The 21938-nt window shown below is 35.3% G+C and overlaps 1 protein-coding gene across 12 annotated transcripts in view; it reads right to left on the minus strand.

Moving 5' to 3' along the window:
- BTRC (beta-transducin repeat containing E3 ubiquitin protein ligase) overlaps positions 1-21938 on the minus strand; it is a 167740-nt gene that overhangs the window by 81697 nt on the left and 64105 nt on the right. For 2 of the 12 annotated variants that reach the window (XM_074339165.2, XM_019724951.3), the window contains exon 2: positions 20091-20245. The exons of 8 other annotated variants lie outside the window; for them this stretch is intronic. The gene's annotated coding sequence lies outside the window, so the exon portion shown is untranslated. Of the gene's footprint in view, positions 1-7166; positions 7319-20090; positions 20246-21938 lie in introns of those variants that run through there. 2 more of the 12 variants (XM_074339161.2, XM_074339162.2) reach the window with 2 other exon arrangements.

Here is a 21938-nt window from a genome sequence, read left to right on the forward strand (position 1 = left end):
TAGATTAACCCAATGTTTCTTACTCTGGACCACATGAGAAAGGAAAGCAATACAAAAAAATCAACTCTGTTGTTATATAAAATAGAGGTAGCAACATTAAAAAGTCATGATATCAGGAGCAAGAAGTAAGGTACCCACCCTCCCAATAGTGAAGAGGAGAGCCAGGAAGCCAGTGAATAAGAGATGAATAGCTCTAAGTCTTGAGGGTAGAGATATACATGAAATAGCCATGTATACCTAAGTGGTCACCTCAGTGGTTCTCAAAGCCTGTGCACTCTTCAGCACCTCCCAGGAGAGCTCAGCAGCACAGCGATTCCTTGTATCTTTATCTATGATGCATCTCAATAAGCAATGTTCACAACTGCCCTGGGTCATCAAGCTAAATTATGTCCAATAAATTCCATTTAAGGGTAACTAATTGATGCAAGCAAGACTGTCACACAAATTAGCAGGAGAAAGACGAGTAACAGGATAGTTACATAATGTCAAAATATTTCTCCATAAGATACTTAATAATTACAAAAGGAAAAACAGTAACCTTACAGTGGAGCGATCTGGCAGACACCAATTTAACATTATGTGCCTCTTGATAGGATATACTGAGAAGAACACATTATTACCTCTGAGGTAACGTTGCCTGAAACACATAACCTCAATCTGATCATGAGAAAACATCAGACTAAACCAAATTGAGGGACATCTATAAAATTACTATTCTGTACTAAACAAAAAATGTCAAGGTCATGAAACACAAAGAAAGACTAAGAACTGTTTCAGGTTAAAGGAAACTAAATAGACATAAAACTGAATACAATTTGGATCTGAGATTATATGGAGGGCTGAAACAAAATTCATAGTCAACTCCTCTATACTGAAAATCTGAGCCTAGCAGGATGAGTAGTAACTATCTAGCCTATATCCACAATTTTCTTCCTCCTGACCCTCTGTTTTATTTGATGTTGATAGGTAACTGCTGAGTGGGTATTATGACATAATGGTATAGAGGACATTATTGGAACTGGAAAAATTTGAATAAGGTCTAGAGATGAGCTAAGGACATTGTATCAATATTAATTTCCTGATTGTTTCCTCACTTTCAAAATTTACATACAGAAAAATGCACACTTTCTTGGTGTATATATAGTTCTATGAGTTTTGACAAAAGCATAGTTGTGTAACTACTACCACAATCAAGATGTAAAGCAGTTCCATCACTCCCCAAATTTCCTGGCACTGCCCCTTTATAATCAACCCCTTTCCCGAATGATCACTGATTTATTTTTTTTCTTTTCCAAAATGTCATAAAATGGAATCATATAGTATATAATTTTATTTGAGATTCATTTGTGTTGCTGCAAATAACAGTTCTTTTTATAGCCAAGTAGTATCACTGTATGAATGTAACACAGTTTGTTTATACATTCAATTTCCTGATATTGATCATTTGTATTGTGATTATTTAAAAGAACGTCCTTGTTTTTAGGAAACATAACAATGAAACATTAAGGGTAAAGGGTCATTATGTCTGTAACTTTCAACCAGTTCAGAAAAATAGTAAGAAAATGGATGTGAGTATATACATATGTGTATGTATAGAGATAAAGCAAATGTGGTAACATGTTAACATGTGGAGAATCTGTGTGAAAAAGTATAAGGGGATTCTTTGTACTATTCTTCCAACTTTTCTATAAATCTGAAGTATGTCAAAATAAAAATTAACAACTAAAATAGACAAAACAGAAGGAAATATGTTAAGAAATAGAAAATTAGAAGTCAGATAACTGAAGAATAAATTTCGGGGGGAAAATTCCATCAAATATAAAAGTTATATTCTACCACTTAACCCTGAGCCAACTAGAAAAACCTGACTGTTCAGAAATCATTCACAACACTCAGATGGAAAGTTTCGTTATAGTAAATTACTTGCAGAATGTGTTTGGAGTGAAAATACTGTATAAATAGTAGCATTATATTAAAATATTTCTGAAAAAGATACTATAGAACTTATTACCTTTTATATTAGCTCAAATGTTTATCTCGGCCTGCACGTAACTAGTGTATAATTAAAAGGGGCAGAATAAAAGCCTCACTGACAACTTTGAACTTAACTTCAAACTGAAAGCATTTGGTTGTAACTCCTGCAAGACATCGTAATAGAGGTTTGGGTAGGAAAAAGGCAGTAAAGTGAAACACTGCTAAAACTCATGCATTAGAGCTCAAGAATGTATTTTGGATAAAATGTTTCCAGAAGAAACCTGGGGGTAAATAAAAAAGAAAAAGGGAGCACATCAAAAAGTATTCATATGATAAACTGTCTCAAAATCAAGGTATCCAAATTTAAAGAACTTTTACCATTCTCACCTATTCTAGGCCAGCTCTTACCCTCCAAACTTTTCTTTCCATTCTTCACTTAAATCCTCAGTCTATTATTTACTCCCCCACCTCTACTGCCTCTAATCTAGTCTAGACCACCAACACCTCTTACCCATTCTGTACAATATTGTCAGAATCATCGTTCTTAAAAGACGTTACTCGCATGCTCAAAAACTTTTTACAGCTTCACCTACAGGACAGGTCGAAACTTCTTAGTATGGCATCTACAATATGCCAACTTACCTTTTCATCAAACTCTCTTGTACCATTTATATGACATTATTTATTATTCTCCAAAATAAGAAAAACATGCCTGTGCTTTTGCTAATTCTATTCCCTCAACATGTAATTGCCTTCTTTCCTGATCTCAGCTACTAAAATCCTGATTTCAAGAGTCAACTAACATGATACCCTCTCTAAGAAGCCTATGCTTATCTCCTGCCCCCAACTGAGATTAATTACTCTGAATTAGCGTTTTATTTCTATTTGGGCACTTATTCTTCATATTCTATCTTTCTATGTTATATCTCTATGTAAATGAGCTTCCTACCCCCACCTTACACTGTAAGTTCCTTCAGGGAACGGCCAGTATCTTTTTCATCCTCATTTTCCAGTGTCTCAGCACAAAGATTGAGAACATAATGTGAGTTTTAAAATGTTTGTTGGATTAAATACTATTGCCAGCTTAATCTTTCTTAAACATCACCACGATCATAGTGGTCTTTTTTTCCTCAAAACTTTTAGTGGCTCTTTGTTTCTATGAAATCAAATATGAAGTTCTAGGCCTGGTTTTCAAGACCTTTCAGAATTTTCTGCTGTATTACATCAAGTTATTTCCCTCAACATATATTTTCTGCCCTAGTTAATTAAGCAAGTCTCTTCATAGTCTCACAAACATGTGATATGATCTTGAAATTTTCAGGCTGGAAGAACCTTTAATTCTAGTCTAGTTCACTACAATTACAAATGCAAGAAAATTAATATATTCAAGTCCTACCAATTCTTAAAGTGAGTTTCAACTATCATCTTCTCTAAGAAACTACAACTACTCCATTTTACTCTACTGGAAATTCCTTAACATTTTTATCTTGGTCCACACAATTTGGCACTTAGTTAGATAATGTTTGCATGTTATTCTCAACTACCCAATAAGATTAAAAGCTTACTGGGCAAAATCTTTGTGGCTCCCTCTACCTCCCAACACATTAGATAATAAGAGTATACAGACAATAAGGGCTTAATAAATAATTGAATTCCTATACCCACAATGTCCAGTAAGCTTTAAAAATTATTTTCAGAGCACAGAAACTTCAAAATGATCACCCAACTACAGCCCTACCACCTCACCACTTACAATGCCAGCATGAGCATTTAGAGTGTGAGTTAGCAAGCTCCTGCTCTAAATACATCAAGTTTTTTGCAAATAATTTTATTGAAATGTAGCCACTCCCATTCATTTACCTTTTGTCTATGGCTGCCTTCACACTACAATGGAATAGTCATGACAGAGATCCTATGGCCCACAAAGCCTCAAATGTTTAGTATCTGGTCCTTTACAGATAAAATTTGCTGACCCTTGATTATGAAGGAAGTTATTCTGTGGATAAGCAAAGCATTCCTAACTTTTCAGAGGTTTTTGGTGTCTAAAACAAGAAGTAGAGAGGTTTTGAAAGTAGCACACAGCAGTTTCATGGCTGGGGCAATATTCTCCATGACCTAGTAAGTAGCTTATTTACTGTTTTCAGTTATCTATTGGAACACACACTCCTGATGACACGGATAATTAAGAGTTGATTATATAATCAAATGAAAAACTAAACTAATTTACACAGTGATGAAAAGTCAAGCCACTCATAATGACTTATAATAATCTTTGAGTAAGCATCTTGCTCAAGGTTGGATGGTGTAACACAGCCTGAGCCTGTTTGAATAGACATCTGTTATAACTAAAATATCCAACTCCCAAACTAGAAGTAACACTTCCACCTATGCCACATTCTTCACTGGGAGAATTCAGAGGACTCTGTAACCAGGAAAATTATATCATCTTATCAAGGCAGATAAATTGTGGTGAATTATAACTCTAATTTTAAACACATTTTAAAAAGGAATCATTTGTTCATCATTATATAGAATGATAACCCACGAGGAAAAAAATCTTGAGACCAATTTCTAATAGCTAGTTGCAAACATCACACAGCAATTGGTAAATTAGTAATTGAATGAACATTTTTCCCTTTAACTTATATTAGTTGGAGCTAATTATGACGTCAAAATATACATGATTTGAAATTTTCAAAAATAGAAACAATTATTTTTCTACAAGGTTAAAAGGTAACTTAGCTACATAGATAAAAATCATTCAAACTCTTCAACGAAAGGTAACAAAACTGTGTGTGTGTGTATGTGTGTGTGTGTCCGTCCGTTCATTCCTTTAAACAAATTTTAATTAATCTTTCTAGGATACAGTAGGGAAAACTTAAGTTCAGAAGCTGACTGAAGAATTCTACTCAAGAACCAGTTTTAGGGAGGACCTCAAGTGTCCTCAAAAGATAATATTTGGGGGCGTGTTTTCATGCACACTGCTTCTCCAGCATGTTTATCATTTGACATACTCTATTAAACCACAACCATTTCAAAGCCTCCCTATACTGCTAAACTTCAACAAGATCCACCAGTGAAAGCTTTTAAGAAGTGATATTTTCTAGTAATATACCAATTCAAGCACAGTGCTAGGAACCAGATATAATGGAAAACACTCTCTGGGACAACCAAACACACAGGACTTCCATTAGTACTGTCTTACTCCCTATGACAGAATTTGAAAAAATGCCAAGTAGGGTTTTCCCCCTGCTACACTGTCGGACACTAATTATAAAATACTACAGATGTGGCCTTTCTCAAAATGCAAAAGGATTGTGTATGTTTGCAAAGAACAACTATTTTTTATGCTTCCAAATTCTTAATCCTGTTTGGAGCTGTCAGTGGGGGTTAATGGAAGCCTTGGATAGGAGAATTCCAATCTGGTTGGCAGATGGATAGGTTGGTTATAGCTGCATAACTATGTCTTGCCTGCAGGCACAATTCAGAACACTGTTAAAGCAATATAAAGTCTCTGTCAAGCTGAACCATTTGGATCAGTAGCAAGGAGAAATAATAATAAAAAAGAAGTTCATTTCTGGGCCTTGTGCATTTATGCTAGTATGCAGAAACTGATTAATTGCCATAGTGTGCTGGTCTTCTATACCTCAGATTTCTACTTCTGGAGTAGATTTTGCATGCTAATATAATCATTCTCCCTCTTGAGACATTAGCAAATAATCAAATGAAAAACAGGATCATAATTTACTGAGATTCGAGCAATTCTCTATGCAAATTTGACTTGTTATTGCTGCTGCCTCGTTAATCTGAATGCCTTTGACAAACTCCTTTGATTTATGAACTCGTGACAACTCCAATGTGTATATATTTTGCTAGATTGACATTATCATTAAGAGTGGGTGGACTGAGCTCACATGAATGGCTGATTTTATTCGCTGGTGTCTGCTGCTCAACAGCTGAGCATCTCCTCCTCACAAAGCCCCTGAGCGTCAGGCTCTTCCCATCTTCCCATCCATTCATCATCTCGATGTTAATTGGCCCAGGCTTTAAGCAAATTTTCAACACGATTTAAAGGCACGATGACACTGATTACTGACCCTCTGCCATACGGTGCCTATTGATTAACCTGACAGAGATGATGAGCTTGAGGGAAACTAGGTGTGTGGGGACCTCAGGGGGAAAAATATATTGTCTATGCCGGCAAACACTTGTCATTACCTCACAAGCCAGAATTTGCACAGCACACATTCTTAAAACACACTACTGCTTTAACACCTACAGCTAACACAGTAAGTGCTTTCTGTATTCAGAGATATTACAGATATGTCATGTCAAAGCACATGACACATTCAGTATTTAGAAGAACTCCCCAGATAGATGGCTGCCTTTCAACCAATTATGCTTGTGCTGGCTGATGTATGTATTTCAGGTTAAATTCAAAGAAAGAGCTGGGTGGCCTGGTAGTGTTGTATCATATCAAAAAAGAATTAGAAAAAGGAAAACAAACTAGGTTCTTAAAAATAGAGGAAGGAAGAAAGGAATAAGTAAAATTGTCTACTGCCATCCCACCAGTACGATATTAAGCTGCCATTCTATTAGGTTAGTGCAAAAGTAATTGTAGTTTAAAAGGGTAAAAATAATTGCAAAAATTGCAATTACTTTTGTACCAACCTAGTATCATTATTAAAATAAGAGGTACTCTTAAAAAGGAAGAAAGCAAAAACCTGATTTTACAAATTATATTTTCTGTTCTTTAAATACTGCTACCTGATTCCAACGGTCAAACTATTCCTGGCACAGAAATGACCAATAACTGAATATTTTAAGATAAAGCTAAGTAATATTTAAGTCTAACAAACATACCCCTTAAATTCTTGCTTGCCATTTGCAACAACTGCTGTACAAACTGCTCTACCTAGGGAAATTGCACAGATATTTGAAGTTAAGCTTTATGAGAAAACTAAATGCTTTCTTATTTGAGAAAAAATATGAAAGTTCAAAATTAATAGTTACTGAGCACACACATTAGTAACAAACAAAAATCTGCTTTAAGATATTGCTAGATCTGCAAATTTACACGAGCAAAGTCACACAGCACACTACCAGGGATCAGACAAAAACCATCGTTAGATAGGCACGGTTCTTACTTAAAACAAAGCTAACAAAATATGCTCCCTCTGGCCACACATCACCTTGTTTACTTACGAGTCCTGGGGGGACAGCCAATATACAATTTTAAACACGGAGATTTTGGAGCAGCACTAACAGTTATTTCAAAGCTAAAATAATAGAAAACTGAACAACAGCCCGGCTCTAGTCCCTATTACAGTGACATGGGCTGTTAATGTAAGAGATCTAATGTTTTTCAAGTCAAACAGCATTGGTGCCTGTTACACTGGAACATGTAGCTTACTCCCTAAAAGCCTGCCTCCTGCTCTTGTAAGATAAACAAGCTCAACTAAGCACTGAGATACTCCGATAAGGAGGACAGAAGAGACGAACTGCACCAGAGAGTGACAAGACAAGGGCATGAAGGATCAGCATGGCTTTTGTTAACTTTCAAGTTATAGAATATCATCATAATACAGCATTTTAATATTTTGCCATTGAAAGTACAGCTATAGAAGAAGGACAAATTTCTACCAATAAATATGGGGACAAAAAAGGTAAAACCGTTATCTCGTTTTTGTGAATAGGAGAGATATTACACAGCTGTCTGAACACATTCAGCTTTGTGACTTCTTAATCAAAGCTTTGAACATCAACTTAGCAATGACTATGAGTATATAAAAGAAGTTTGTAATTATGTTAATATGCTCCACATCAAAAGTAATAGTCCATTTAAACTAAAGGTTTTTTGACTCTAAAGGTTTAATTTAAAAACAAACAAAAAAACTTCATACCTTACCCTTTCAAGTAGATTTTTTTACATTTTATTCTGCTTAACATCCCAATACAGTCATCAAACCACATCTATTTATAACAATGTGGCTTAATATTTTTAAAATCCCAATTGGCTTGCAAAGGGGGCATTTATATACTACTATAGGTTATTTTTCTCGACACAAGATGACTATCATTCATTCATTCATGAAAAAAATGAGTTTCAAGCATATGTTTTCTATGTTTAAAACACAATGACAATGTACAAAGTAGTTAAACAAGCTCAGCAAAATGAATAAAAACTCATCAGGGGGATGTGGGATAGAAAGACGTACATTATTAAAAAAACAAGCTCACATCATGTTAGCAAAAGCATAAGTAGCTTAATTTATCTCTTTTACCTTTAAATCTACATAAATCTTAAAGAATTTTTTTTTTCCTTTTCGAGATATAACCTAACAATTACGTGTTTAGGACAGCTCCTTTCATGCCACAATTTTCTTTACTGCCATATTTACATATTTCATCCAGAGATCCTCTGCATATAGTTTTATGTGAACTAAGAGGCAAACATTTGCTTCTACTAATAAGGACATCTGGTTATTTTTGTAACTCAAAGACATCTGCATTCTGTAGATCTTCTTGATTTCTCAAAATGGGACTGAGAACTACAGAACCCTTAGGACTTACGCCAAAATTCTTTCTCTCTGAAAAATAATTATGTCTGTCATCCTTGTTCCTGATTTTTTTTCTGCTAAATGACTTTCATAACCTTGGATATCTTCCATGCTTTGGAGTTCCCATTTTATTACAATTCAACAATATTGTGAAATAAATTTGAAGCTCTGGTAAGTTGATAAACTGTTAATATCCTCAAATGTCTACCCATTTTGGAATGAAAATAAAATCATCCCAAGTAAATAAGTGAATTTCTGAAAACCATATTGTGCTAGGTTTAGATTTGTGTATAGGTGTATATTCCTATTATGAACAATCCCTGATTTAATCACTCTCTTTTTGCTTTATTATTAAGAAATTATTTATGTTCTACACCTGAAACAAATATAATACTGCATGTCAACTGTAATTGAAAAACAATTTTTTAATCTTTTCAAAAAAGTTTTAAAAAATTATTTTTCCGTGGAGTAATTATCCTGCGGACTTTTCCACTAATTACACCATCTTAATAAATTCTCAGGTCCTTAAAATTACAAATACCATCTCTTCTCACTGATTTATACAGACTTGTTTCCTAAGAGTGAAAAACATGGTCCAACATAGATCTTGAAGGGTATCCCTTAAAGAATAGCATCTTACCAATAAGAAATCAAACATCACACTTGGCTTTATATCTTGTTTTCCTCTTAAAATTTCAAGTACGCTAACTATACTCCTCAGTCAGGATACTTGAATTTAAGCTATTAACTTTTGTTTTTACTATAAATTCTGCTTTCTTGTTTTCTGCTCATTGCCACTATAGAAATTAAAAAAAAAAAAAAAAACTATAGTGAGGGAAAATATGTTTTTAAACAGAAAACAGCTGATATAATTCACACTGACTGCATTCTCATAGGTCTCTAAGTAGCCAGACACCAAGGTAGTATTGGCATCAAGGATGTGGAATTTAAGTGAGAAGGCTTCTATTTCTGAAGGGTCAAAGGGTATAACACCAATTCATGTCTTCAATTTTTCATTTGTTAATATTACCAAACAACAAAATAAAAATAAAACCAAAACAGATTAATCTGGAGTGCTACCTGGAGTAGTTGAATAAATTTATTTGGTAAGATGGGCTAATTTTACTGCCCCAGGGATAGACAACCTTATAGATTTGTTTTTTTAAAAAATAATGCTCTTTGATGTGTAAGTAATAAATTTAAAAAGACTATTCTTTTTCTCCAATAGATTTTTTTCTATAACAATGCAATGCAAATGGTTTCTACTTAAAGGATGTTTGTGTGTTATTCTAACAAAATTATTTCTCTTAAGCTTATGGTCTTAAATTATTAGAATGCTAGAGAATGGCTATATACCTTAAATCTTCCATTTTGCTAAGTATGCAGAATTTTGTTTGTACATTTCTGACAAATCCTATAAGCAGTTTTGATTATGGTGTCTTCACTTTCCCCACTATAACTGTTCTTAATCTAAAGAATCACCAGAAATCTACATTATTTTTTCTAGGATTACTTAGTAAGTCACTATAAGTATAAAAAGTAAATTTTACTACCATTTAGAAGGAGTAGAGTTTTCTTTGGAAATACTAATGATCCTTTGTTGATTAAATAAAAAAGTGAGAAACATTAATCCAAATGTTCTCAATTTTAAAGTGGCCTTTCTATTTAATTAAGTACTTTATCATGATAAATTAATTAAAGCTTAGCCGATTTTAATTTGGCTAATTTTAATCAATACTGCTATTAATATCATCAATAGCATTTTGTGTTATGAAATGAAAAAAAATCGCTTCACTAACTTCAGAATTTGGTAATGGGTGACTGGCTTGACAGACATCAAACATTAGTTTTAATACCATAATATTTGTTCTTGTAGTACAGAACCTGTGACTACCATAATAGCCAACTTTGGTACTAAAGTTTGTTTTGCCACAAGTCCCTCTTGTGTAAACCAATGTACCGCTTGCTCCTGCAGACAATGAAGAAACAGTTGACTTCAAAACGGGTTGCCTATCACTGACTACTGTACAAAGGACATTCGGGGTAGTGGTCAGTAAAGAAAGCATAGCCATTTCTAAATGCCAGTAGTTCCCAGCATCTCCTTTCCTTCTGAGTGGAATGAAGTCTGCAAATACTGACTGGTGGGTCATTCGACCCAAGAGGGCCTGGAAAGGTTTCAGGAATAACAGAGGTCATGTAATTGCCAAAAGAGCATTAGCCACTCAATCATAATGGATAATTAAATGACCTACATGATTCCTGAAATAGCTGCTCTATATTTGGTCTATTACTTGCGTCCCTCAAGATAAGCTACTCGTCTGGTCTGCCTTGACCCGCAAAAGTCCAACCTGAGCCTGAAAACTAGCTGCAAGCTTCGATTGCTTTGTAAACCACCCCATCCCACCCCCGCCCCCCAAGTAGTCATGCCCCAGACTATGCTTTCAAGAGGACACATAAAAAAATCAATCTTGTATCCTTCTCCCTATTGTGCTCTCTGGAATACAAATGACTAAAGCAAAGAAAAAAATTAGTAAATTCCTGGTTTAGATCTTTGGGGGATAGAAGGAAAAAACATAAGAACTACAAAGAAGGAAAATCATGATAAAATTTTTAAATTTTTGCTCAATATGCCTCCAAAGAATTTTATGTTTGATTATAAAGTTAGTCAGGGATATTTTTGCAGGCAGCAAGTCATTAAAACTCCAATTGCCTGGGCTGCATTTTTGATAGTGGTGGGCTATTAGATCTTTCCTGGCCTAGTTTTTGAGTCCACACAGAAAGCAAACTGCCTCTCATCTCAACAAAATGAAATATACATGGGACCAATTGTTTATATAATAATAGCAGTCGCAAAAGGAACAAGAATCTATGTACTTCACATTTTCATCTCTTTGAGTAGTTCAATAAATAATCTCACTATATTTGATCAGAAATACAACCAAATAGAAGCCAGCTGCATGAAATGGCAAAAATGTAATAAACACGCTTCTTTAAGAGAAAAAGGTCTGCCTTTGAGCCTAGAGGTAGCTGCATATCAAGCAAACACTAGAGAGAGAAGCAAGACACAAGTAACCAAAGACAACTCCACAATAATGGCAAGGGACAAGAGACAGGAGGGACAAAAGAGCTCACATTTAGAATACCTTGGAGGCTAGAGGGACTTTTCCCTTTCCACAGGAAATTATGTAGCTTGAGGCTACTGACTGACTACCCAGATCTCTCACTAGTACATGAATGGCTTATTAAACCTAGAACATATCTGTTTTAGTTAACTTCTGGGCAGGGAGGGGACTAGAGGGGGAGAAGAGAACAAAATGTACTTAAATGCTGAATTTTTTTCTCCAGGCTGAATGCCTTTCATCCAATAAGACATTCAAAGCAGTGACCCAGCAAATGGATTGAAAAAGCAATCTTCCGTCCCAGTGCCACATTACCATTCCTATTCAGTATTCTCCATGAGATATCTCAATCAGCTGTGTGTAAGTGACAACGCAGCCCATTGCTGGGTTAATTAAACATTTGACTTTAACACCCTCCCCGTCATTAAGCAAATAAAAACAGATAATTCAAACTGCACTTCATCCTCAGGGTACACAACACACATGTCAAAATTAAGAGAGTCCAAGGCCTCTGGGGGATTCTGTTGGGGCTATAATCAGTTTAAATCTTATCTGGTTTATCAATTATTCTATTGATTAAACCAAAGTGGTTATACACAACTCCTTTGCCACATGGGATTGATGTCAGCAGAGCAAGAAAATAACTCCAGGAGGTTCCAAACGGATTTAAAAAGAGACCAACAGACAGACCAATAATAGTCGATTATTACATACCAGTGATCCATATACTGAAGAGTTGATTCTTAGTTTCAGGCGGGTGAAGTGAACTGTTTCCAACCACTATGTCCCTGCTATACCTTACAGTTGGCTTGAGTAAATTTATGTCTTGGAAGATCAACATATTTTCCACTGATTTAAACATAAGCTAGCGTGCTTGGCAGTTGAAATACTTCATAGATACCGACCCTAAAACTGTAACAGAGAGAATCTGAAACAATGGAAATTAAATTAAAATTTTCTGTAATCTTACCTGTCTGCATGTGACCAGGAACATGCAGGGATGAAAGGGGACATACTTGAAAGTTGATTCTCTTAAAAATATATAATCACCCAGCTATTCCAGTGTCTTAAAACACCATATTCTTGAAAAAAGAGAATCTAAGAAATCAGAAAAACCTTACCATAAATACAGAATCATGGCTCCTTTTATTAATTCCAAGGGCAAACATCTTCAAAGCCATTAATAACAACAAAATGTTACTGTCCAAACCCTAACATATCAAGTTTCTACCGGATTTTTTAAAACACAATTTAGATACTCTCCAGCCCAATTCATTGTGTAATATCCCTTAAAGGTCCAGAACCCTTATCACCTCAAGGCCACGCTATATATATGTGAGAAAAGCACTAATAAAACCTACTAACAACAAAAAAAGGGGGGCAGGGTAGACTACTCCACACCTGAAATGTGCGTACTCTTAGCTATGCTCTTCAGAAACAAAATTTGCTCACTGTTATGTGGGCACCAAAAGTGCAATAGACCATAATTTAACTTATCTCCTTCCGAGTTTTTGTTTGTAGGCAGTCTAAGTAAGAAACGGCATTAGCATGCTGTATTCTACACTCACCACTAGAAATACTGAGGGTGCTATTTGTAATTGTATTCTTTTTAAGAGGTTTGTTCTCTGCAGCTGTTTTCTGCTTGCAGTGTATTTTGTGTAATCAGCACATCATCATAAATACATTGGCTGTTCCCCTGAGGGTAGCTGTCAGTGTTTAATTTACAGAACAACCTGGCCAATGTGAATTTTAACACTACAGCACTATGGCAAGGAGTTACCACACTCTGTGAAAAACAGGTTTCTATGAATTTTTATATCAAGAGCTGGTCCCAGGACAATTTAGGTTCTAGAAATAGACTGTTTAAAGAAGCACTTTATACCTAGTATGCAATGGACTCTTTCCCATTTTATAGCCTTAGAAGAAGCCCTGAATTAATGACTAAACCACGAATGGGTACTACCAATTCTGGAGACAAGACTGAAAATCTATGATCACCGACAGGAGGCACTGTAATAAATGTTACTCATCTCTTTTTAAGCTACAAGATACTGAAAAAAAAAAAAAATTGCTTCTCCCTTAGAAGGTATGTAAAGGCAGAAGGGAAAATCATTTAAGAAATATGCATATCACTTTTTGCTAAGATGAGCTATATCTGATATGAACGTTCCTTAGGGCTGCTATTAAGCCAGAACTCCAGCTCAAGGAATGGGAAAAATAAATGAAACTAATGACTATTCACACTAGTAGGTCCCCCAAATTATAAATAATGCCTGGTACACTGATTCCCAATAAATGTCTAAAAGGTAACTGTAAGCTCCCTGAGGACAGGGTCTGAATCTTAATTTCTGCCCAATACCTTACACAGTACCTGGTACAGGAGGAGGTATACTCTATATATGAATTAAATGGAATTGTGGCTAGTTGTAAACAGCAATGTTATTTGTAAAGCTTTAGCTCTACATGGTGTCAAAATACATTTTCAAAGTCAGTAAAGTGTCATTAAAGCCTATCTAAAGTGTGCATATCATATATTTTAATCATTTTAATCCAAGCTATTTGTACAAGGAACCTAAGTAGCTCAATCTTACAATAAAAAATAGTCTACAAGATATTGAAATATTCAAACTTACATTGTGTTTTAATAATGAAGCTCATATACAAGAGATCAAAACTTTTTTATACTTTATATTTGTTTCTTTCATGTGACAAGATCGAAAGAGATCATTTTAAATGTTCAAAAGGGTAACCATTAACACTTTTCTATTATTGAAGTGCTATTACATGCACACATAAACATTTTATACATCAAGTGATTATACATACGTATTTTTTTGTTAAGGGCTATTTTTACAAGTTAGAATGCCTAGAGTGAAACTGAATCAAAATAGATTTCATACTGAGTTCTCCTCAGTGTACTTGTTCTTAAAGTTGTACAGATTTTACAAAAATCATTAAATTGTGACGAACAGATTCTTTTTTTCAGAAAAGGAAGAATATTACCTATTTCACTTCAGAACATTTCACTTACCCAAATTTTAAACTATTAACTAGCTTTGTAGAATTTGCTCTGATACTGATATAATTAAAATAATCTACAACAATTTTTTAAATTTTATGTAAGCATAATCATATAGTGAAATTTGATAATACCCTTAAATTGACTCACCTCAGTATTTTGACAACCAGAAATAAATTTTATATAAGAACACAAATACTATGTCATTCTTTCTTTCTGTGATGCTAAAACATTTCATAAAGGGAATTCTTTTTTACATGTATGTCACATGAAATGCAAAATAAGAACATGATCCCCTGACTCAGTATATTTGGATTTTTTTCACCAACTAAATTAGAGGTTAGAAGATTTTGCAACTGAATACTTCATAAAAAAATTATGCCTATCTTAATTTTTAATGGAGAAATTAATCACATTCATTCTTCTTAAATTTAGAATTACAAAAGTATATCCCAGGACCTTTTGCACTAAACTGGATGGGGTTAGACTGAGGTCACACTAGATCAGATGACTGCATTCCTTCTCCCCTGGAGACCATGCAGTAGTTCCGTAGGCTGCCATTAGATAGCAGCACAGTCCACACCATCAGTCATATCTCCCCCTCTCCTGTTAGATTGGAATTATCTCAGTTACACACACACACACACACACACACACACACACACACACGTGTGCGCACGCTAGTTCTAATTCAATTAGTGCAGCCGACAACTCCAGAAAAGAGTAATTCAATTAGTGCATTGTGGAGCTCTACAATACCTCTAAGCAGATGTTCACCATCTTCAGGAACTGGAGCTAGGTTTAAAATACCTGTACCACTCAGATATGCCACTATATTATGTCATTTGTCAAAGTGCTTACATATGCTTTTCTGGCTTCAAAGGAAAGGTGAAGAAGCAAACCCAGGGCTAAGTTCCTAGAGATTTTTCCGTCATCTACACCAAAGGAGAATATGCAATTTTAGGCTGCAGTAATTAAATTACATAATCCAAATTATGTTCAAAACAAGATGTATCACTGTGTTCTAAACTGTTACACACTTCTGCGGCACTGCCTCTCGTTATGCATATCATATTGTAATGAGGGCACTGTCAAGGTGGAATGCATTCATTCGCAAGGACAACCAGAACGCTCACACCCTCCACCAAAACAGGAGATTAGGAAAATGGCAGGGATGATTGTTGGTATTTTCCAAAGAAATGCTAAAAGAACCAGGAATATTCACGCTGGGAACAGAAAATATGCTTATAAGCAACATGATAGCTATCCTCAAACATCGTAAATATATGAAAAAGAAGACAATTACTTTTTCTATTACTACAAAAGGCAGAAATAGAATCAGTAGGTGAAAAGTTTCGACTCCTTGAGGGAAAACTTTCTAATAGAACCAACAGTGAAGAAGAAAAGAAGATGCCTCAAGAAGTTCAGCTTGCCAGGGATGGCAGTGATGAAGCCGAGATTAGATGACTCCTGCCAAAAACACTTCATAAAGGACTCCTCTATGTGACAAAAGGGCCTTCATGTCCCTTCCAACGCTGAAATTCTAAGGTTCTATGAATACACTGATTTTGGCTCATGAGGCAAGCCTGGACTTCAAGTAATAACGCTAATCATTATTATGGAGGGGTGGCTATAAAAAAGACCATGGGCTGTGAGGCATTTTCATGGTAATTGATGCATTAATAACACACAAGGGAAAAAGAAATTTTGTACAGTTTCTCTGTGTTCAGATTTAGGAGATTCCATAAAGGTATATATGTCTACTCTGATTTTATAGATAATAACTTGCATTCTTTGTTTTTTTAATTAGTTTCAGATGTACAAAACAATGCACTAGTTAGACATTTCACCCCTCACAAAGTGAAAACCCCCCTCCCCCAATCTATTGCCCCTCTGACATCGTATATAGCTATTACAATTCCATTGACTCTATTCCCTGCTGTACTCCATATCCCATGACTATATATATTAAGTTATAGTTGACATACAGTATTATTCAGCTTCAGCTTCAGGTGTACAGTGCAGTGGTCAGGCATCTACACCGTCCATGAAGTGGTCTCCCTAATAAGACATGTTCCCATCTGACACCCTACAAAATCTTTACAATATTATTGATTATAGTCCCCAAGCTGTCTTAGGAACTTGCACTCTTATTCTTCCAAGATTGAAAAGAATGGTTTATTTTTACTAATTCTCAGGAAATCATCCAATGAGAAATCAATTTCTAGAAGAATGATTTTTGAAAACTCCTGCACTGAGTGAAGACGGTGGGTTCTCCTAACTTAAAAGCAAATCTACTTCAATATTTATGCTTTAAAAATATACAGCAATAGTTAAGGCAACAGTAATTAATTCTCCATATCCCTCCCTTTGGTCTTGCTTTTTGTAATGAGGAAATAATTCTGGGTACAAGAGAGCAGGACCCATTGTTTTACAAATACCATCTCAGCCCTTTCCAGCATGACCTCTAAGCAGAGAACTAAGGAATGTCAGGAACGGTTATCACTATTTTCCCAGTGCATTTCACTATGTGCTCATGATCAAGAACTCCTGCCTTTCACATCTGCAGAGGGAGTGGGCTAAGCTAAACAGCTGTCCTTTCAAACCATCAATAAGCGTTAATTCAAGTACTTTTAACACAACTCCTACTTTTTCATACTTCAGAAGAACTGCAAAAGGTCCTTCTCACTTAAAACTTTACTCGTAAGGTCTATGTCCCCCAAATGGCTTAAGCACACAGCTAACAATACTGCTGCTTTCTTAGGAAGAAAATTTTTTTAATATAAAACATCTGTTGTTTTAAAATGTATGCAACTTAAAACAAACAGCAACAGAAAATTCATTCTACTACTAGAAAATATTTTTCAAGAAATCTACGGTTTGGCTTTCTCAACAAAGATTTTCTATTCATGTTCCATTAAGCTGTAGTAATACAAACATAATGGTTCTTCCACATGACCTACCCATTCATTAACCTTCTTACTATAAATATAAATTTTGCACATTTTAAAAAAGTTATTTTCTTGCCAAAATTTTTAGTCTCATAACCACTTGCCAAAGACATTGGATAATTAAAGCAGTAAATAACATAGCTGGATTAATGTTGATTTGACTGGCAATACTGCCATATAGTAAACTATCAGTTTAACAAACTATGCCACTCAATCTCTTATCTTTACTTACTGCTACTTCCCAGCTTCCTGCCTCCACAAAAACAGAACCAGAACCTAAGCTGATTCTTTCTTACAATCAACTCCAATAATAATGTACTAACCCCACTTGGTCTCCTTTTGCCCACACCTCACAGCCTGCATTTATGTTCCAGTGTTAAGTTTATTTGGCTCCATCAGCGCCACTTCTCTTTAACATTGTCCCTTTTCATGCATTTAAGGCAACTACTTCCAACCCTATCAATGAAAGCAGACAAATGGGGGAGAAAAGAATGAACTGCAAACACCTCAAACAAGAAAGGTTGCTTAAAAAACCAAGTGTCACATTCTGACAGTTCAATATTTCATAGCCAGTACAAGGAATGTGCAGCGACACTGCAACTTTAAATCTTTCCCTCCTATGTCAGTCTCTCTTTCTCTCATTGTAATGCCAAAGGGAACAGCAATCAGAGTGGAGATGTTCAACGTGATAGAGGTCAGGACACCATCGGATCAACGTACCAGAAACACGACCTTGTTTATTTTTTTTCCACAGTATTATTGTTTACAGGGTGCTTTGCTCGTGTACCTGGTGGTTCTTAGCTAAAAGATGAAATTACAGCCCAGGATGAAGCGTTCAGGCACACATCCAATTTGTGTTTCCATCTCAGAAAACAAAAAGCTTCTAAGGCCCTCAGGCTGCCATTCAAACTTGGAGGCTGACATTTTTAACAGCATGAACCAGAGACTGGCAGAGAGAATGATCTAATGCATTTCTGACTTGTCAATCAAAGATCTCACCTCTCCTGTCTTGTAAACAGTTGGGGGCCATCTAACTACATTCATAAACCTAGGGAGAGCTTACTGCCAGCTGGGGTGCTGGAGCCACATGCGCTGGCTTCTATTCACCAAAATCATGATTCAGTTTTATAATCTCACTGTAAATAGTCCATAGGCACATTTCCAGGACTACTGGAATAGAACCAGAGTGGGAATACAAAAGAGATTTTTGTCAAATACGGTGTTATTTTCAAGCTGTTGGAATCCTATACCCATTTTATCCTCATTTTACCAATTACCCCTCACCCCAAAGGATTGCACTATGCTGCAACCGAAATGCTTCAAAAAAACTAATGACCTACCAATTTTAAAATGTAGGGGAAATACACTAATATTTTACTAGAAATTTCCCTTATGTTTTATTACCAGCAAAAAAGCAAGCACTCCCCAAAACATGGCTCATGCAAAGGGTAAAACTGCAATGAATAATAGCAACTATATTTTAGTAAAACTAATCATGTGCTTTCTTTCAAATAGAAAACTTCTCTTGTTCATACACATAAGCTTTGTATTTACTAGTTTGAAATAATGCAATACATATTTCTGTGTGAAACATGAAAACAAAATGAGTACTTATCCCTCTTACTCTTTCCTTTCTGCTTATGACCTCTAACACATACACAAAATAATTAGACCAAATCAGGCTAAGACTTGAACTTTTTGTTAAACGATCATATATATGAAAATGAATAAACTTTTTTTAAGTCAGTTTTACAGGGCAGAGAACTCCAATTTAATTCATACCAAGCTATAGATACTAGGCCTGCAACCAAGGTCTCGAGGATTTGAATGGTACACCTGAGAACTTTAAAAGGCAGATGACAGATAACCCAGCAGGGGAAGGTACACTGCAAAATCCCGTTTCATGATGATGTACTACATCCTAAGCCCAAATAACTATTTCAAAATATAATAGACTTGTTCTCCAGAGTACTGGGCCAGAGAATACAGAAAAGCTCAAAGCTACTCAACATCACTCTCAGGAAAAACAAAACTCATGGGTATCACCTCCCAATAGTAAACTATTGCAATTCGTAGAGGCCTATGCAGCTAAACAAGAGATTGGTCTTTTTCTTTTCTTTTTTTCCAATGAGGCCATCATAAATAATCTGGTTTTCTCTATTCATGAAAAATGACCAGAAAAAGAGTTTCCTAAATGCTGCCTATGTACCAAGATTCCAAATCTTGACAGTCCACATAAAGTACCAAGTCTAGAAACTAATGCAAGGAAGGACAGCAAGACAATAAAACACTACCACATAAAGTAGAACAAGTGAAAGAAGGTACAAATGACTACGGCAGTCACAAAACAACCAACAGTGAATCCTGAACAGCACAGAAAGAACTCCTTGGTACTCTGGCCTCTACTTGGCATAAAGATGGCAATAACAAGAAGGTAATCTCAGAAAATAAATAAAGTAATATGTACCTCTCCAGAAGGTACAGGTGCGTCTTAACTGCCCACAGCAAGAATTTGTCTGGTAAGGACAGTGCATCCACAGACTTTTCATCAATTCCATTCTTCCGGTCTGTTTCTTACAGTGGGGCAACTCCGGGCTCCCTGGGGTACCTGTACTCTTCCTTCTGCCATTAGGGGTCATATTGAAGTTAGGGCAATTAGGAAAATCCAGTATTATTCAATATAAACAAAAGCAATAAACCCTCTTTGTGGAATGAAGAGTTTAATTTTTCAGATTAATCCAGAAAAATACAAAAAATTTTAAGGAAATCTGATCGTCTCACAATAAAAATGATTTGGTTTACTCTAAATGAACCTATAAACGAACATAAATTAGCCTACAAATGGATTTTGTGTGTATATATGTGCAGATACCACCACCAATTCAATTCTTTCTCTCCTTTCACGTCATATATGCTATTTGCTAGTTTTCTTCAAATTACTCATTCAGCAAAAATTTATAAAGCACACACTCTGTATCAAGCACTGTACTTGAAACCGGAAATATAAAATGATAATTTATCCTCAAATTAGCCTGTAAATGAACATTACCTATATCACAGACATGTCAAAATACTTAGCAATGGAGGAATCTATTACTACAAAACTTAAAGAGTATTTAAATAACCAAGTAGGCATCTTGAAACACAAATAAGTGCAAATGATGTCATTTCTCCAAGACAGTCTACTAATTTCCAGGATAAGGTAAAATGGAGCAAATTCAGGCCATCTCTACTTTTCTTGTTGAAATATATATAAAAGTTGAAAGGCTAGAAGCTGAACAATAAATTTCAATGTTAGCTGAAACGTTTTAAAATCCAGAGTCATACTTTCTTTTTAAGAAGCAATCTTCAATAATATTGTTCCAACATTTTGCACATGTACTTAATTTTGTATCTAATCAAGACTACAGGGTCACTTTCAGTGTGCCTAATGATTTCCACTTTTCTCTAGACTGTTGTTTATCACTAGTGTCATCATTTTAATTTTCCCAGTATCTGTTCTTTTATAGAACAAGGGTAAAATGCAATAAAATAGTCAAATAATTGCATAAACATACACTGCTGTGAAGATAAAGATGTTGACATCATTGAAACTGAACTGTCAGTTGGCTGGTAGTGCCAGTTTAATAGCTTGAAATGTGCATTTGTTCATCAAGAGTCCAAATTCAGCATACAAAATCCAATTCACAGGCGATCATCATAGTGTGAATTGTATGAAAGCCAAATGTATAAAATTTGAGGACTGCCCGTAAATCAGACTCAGCATGTCTTTCTTTTTTCCATGTAAATGTGTGGTTTTTGGAATAATTGTTTAATTATGACTTCTTTCTGAATACAGAACACTTGTATGTATATATGTGCAGGTACCACCTCCAATTCAATTCGTTCTCTCCTCTCACACCATATATGCTATTTGATAGTTTTCTTCAAATTGTCTAAGTTCATTCATTCATTCAGCCAAAGTTTATAAAGCTCATAGTCTGTATCAAGCACTGTACTTGAAACTGGAAATATAAAATGAACGAAATACAGTCCTACTCTAGTATGCACAGTCTACTGAGGAAATAATTACAATAGCCATCAGTGCTATGACAGAGTTATCTATACTACGCCCTGTGTACAAATGTCCTGACAAGGTGAAGGGGGAGAGCGAAAAGACCAGCAATGCAGGGGAGGACATGTATTTTCAGAAGGGTTTTCCAGGTAGGGAGGACAGGACATGCAAAGACACAGATGCATGAGAAAACACAGCACCTTTGGAGAACTATAAATTTAAAATGGCCAAGAATTACATGAGAGGGAAGTGGTAGAAAGC

Source organism: Rhinolophus sinicus, chromosome 15, assembly GCF_057876585.1.
Source record: "Rhinolophus sinicus isolate RSI-liver-muscle chromosome 15, RSI-T2T, whole genome shotgun sequence".
In the NCBI taxonomy this organism is placed as follows: Eukaryota; Metazoa; Chordata; class Mammalia; order Chiroptera; family Rhinolophidae; genus Rhinolophus; species Rhinolophus sinicus.